The sequence below is a fragment of the Carassius carassius genome, chromosome 39 (genome assembly GCF_963082965.1).
Source record: "Carassius carassius chromosome 39, fCarCar2.1, whole genome shotgun sequence".
Taxonomy (NCBI): domain Eukaryota; kingdom Metazoa; phylum Chordata; class Actinopteri; order Cypriniformes; family Cyprinidae; genus Carassius; species Carassius carassius.
In genome coordinates, this window is record NC_081793.1 from 25,996,677 (window position 1) to 25,999,796 (window position 3,120).

A 3,120-nucleotide genomic window follows, 5' to 3' on the forward strand; every position below is an offset into this window, starting at 1 on the left:
ACTTGCAAGAGAAACCCTTGTACCTTTATGACTGAAACCAGCTGATCTTTTATTTTGGTGGAAAACTACAGATTCGGTAAAAAAACATGTTTTAGTAATGTGTCTCATTACAAGAGATGTGTACATTTGTGCAGTGAAAATGTGTTGAACAGTTTGAGAAGGGAACCTTCAACCAGGGCCGCTGTAACGGGAGGTAAGATTAGGACAATTTCAAGGGCCCAGCATTAGAGGTTGCACCCCAGGGGGGGGGGGGGGGTTCTAACAAGGAACCCCCCTGACTGTGTCTTCTTTACTGTGGGGAACGCAGAATGAGATTTATACCAAAGGGGACCCTAAAATATTAGAAACAACAGGCATATATACATATATTCAGTGAGATTAATCTAGATTAAAAAAATGAATCTATGCCCACCACATATGCCCATCTCTGTGGTGGGCATAGATTAATTTTTTTTAATCTAGATTAATCTCACTGTGATCTTGAAATTAATCTAGATTAATCTAGATTAAAATGGCAAACTCGAATTCTGCCGAAACAGTAAGTCTTTGTGAAGGGGTTTATCAAGCTAGGTGGTGTATTAGAAAAGGGGCTCATCTTCTGATTCCAAAATGCATCACAAAGTGCTTGAAAAAGTTGTAAACTAATTCCACATTGCACAAGGTGCAAACAACCTTACGCCTGTTTCACACATACTCCGTCTGCAGTGCTTATGCGTTGCATATTTTTTTACGCACCCATGTTAATGGATTCCAGTTGCATTGCAGGCGTGCTGCACCACCTGCGTAACGCACACGGACTGCATACGCACTGCAGACGGAGTATGTGTGAAACAGGCGTGAGTAGGGCTGTAGCTCGGGTCAGCGGGGACCCGGTGAAGGTTGTACCAGTGGGCCCTGTTTGAAATTGTTTAATTTGTATGTTCGATTTACACAATGTTTAAGTTTTTTTCAAGTTTGTAGGTGTAAAGGTACAGAAACCAAATAATTAAATGTAAAATAGCACTGGATAGTCTTCAATGTAAAAATGAAATATACAATCAAACCTACATTTATTCAGACACCTTCACCTTCACTGTAATGACAGAACCTTCGTAATCATCCGGAAGAAGGAGGCGGGAACCGGCGGACAATCAAATGAAACTTTAATAACAAAATAAACACAAAACAGTGCACCAGCCCCTCACGGACGACTGGTGCGTGCAAATAAAAACCAAAACACAACTAAAAGCCCAGGCCTGGTCCTCTCTCGTCCTTCACTGTCGTCGTTACCAGTTTTATATCCTTCCATCTCCTACGTGGGACTCGAGACCGGAGGTGGGCCGGAGGTGCCACTGATTTGCCCAATCACTGCCGGCCTCACTCGTGTTCTCACGTCCCTCGGCCCCGCCCCACTCGCCACATTCACCTTCTCACATTATTACAGTTTTGCTATATATATCAAAAATTATATCTGGTGTCTGAATAATTTTTGGTTTGACAGTTAAAACTACAAAGTAATTCAGTAAAGAGCAGTGAGTGATTTTCTTTCATTTTCTTGGATTAACATTACAGCAGCTAGTAGCTAAATTAGGCGCCGTCACTTTAAGAGACGATGAACGCATCCAATATAATACACATCCCATTTTTGTCCTCAACTGTTTACTTTCACTTAAGAAATAACTGACAGTTTTTTCGAGCATAATTTCCAAGGTGGATATTTTGACATATTTTGTATGAATTTGTCAGCACAAGAGCAAAAATAAACAAATTCGCTGTTCAAACGTTTTGAGACACCTTTCTCTTAGTGAGCCCTGAACAACAGAACACCGTGGTACTGAATTGGGCTCTTTCATATCTTTTTGTTTGTTCACTGCGATTTATATTTGTTCATTCAGGTGCAGGAGGGACTTCGAGGAGAACTTCGCAGAAGAGAGCTCGGTTCAGTGTCACTGTCCGTGATACACGGCTCTCGATCTCTCTCGTGCGCACCGAACACAGCGCGTGAGTAACCACTACTCTGTACTCTGTTCAGCTTTTCCGCGTCTTGTTTTTGGAGGCTTTAATGTTTAAATCGACAAGCGGTAAGGCTTAAAAACATGTGAAAAATATCATTTTTTGTGACGATGCGCAGCAGTGGCCCGTCAACCGTCCTGAGCATCTTTTTAGGCTGGCCTCAGCCAGTCGTTTATATAAAATATCTAGGTGAAAGTCATCATAGCTTGCTTAGTATAGACTCAGCTCCCAACCCAACTTTGAGAATAGATTAACGGCGATATTTTATTTTTTTTATCGCCCGATAAGAGTCTCACGTTAACGCAGCACGTTAACGCCGATAACGGCCCTCCACTAATATATATATATATTGTCACTGGGAGGAGCACAAGACAGACACAGTGGGCGTGGCGTCAGGCCTCGGAGAGGCTTTTATTAACAGAAATCAAAAGAAACAAGGGGTAAAAGGTGGCCAAAGGGGGAAGAGTGTCCAAAGCAACAGGGAATCTGGTGTCCTCGTCGTGCTGCGGGGTTCGTGTGGGTCGGGCAGTGTTCGTAGAGGAAGGGTCCAGGTAAGGGGCGGAGTCCGGCGGCCGCGCGCGCTCCCCTCTTCGGCCCGGGACGCGAGGGGCGGCGGCTTCCTCTAGCGGCCGCATCTCTCTCGTTGGCCGCGGCGCTGGCAGGGGATGTACGGCCCGGCATCCTGGCCCGCCGTCGGCCGTGCAAACAGGTGCGGTTCCAATCCGGATCACGGGTCCGGCAGCTCACATCTCCAGTGGCGCGGGAGTCCCTCACCGCACCCTTCCTGGACCCACGAGGACACCAGTGTGCATGCACGGGGAAGAGACCGGTCTCTCGAGGAGAGGCGCGTTGGGCTTTTAAACAGCGGCGGTGATGAGGCTCCATTTCCTTCAGGTGTGCCCCATCACACGCCGCCAGCCCTGACTCGTCCAGCGCCCCTCCTCTCACACACCCACTCCAGTCGGGAGCCTGGTGAAGGGCGGCGATTTAGGACGGGGTGCCGGTGACAATTAGGGAGGAGGCAGCTGACTCGTCACTATATATATATATATCCACAAGATAAGAGGGGATATATATATATATATATATATATATATATATATATATATATATATATATATATATATA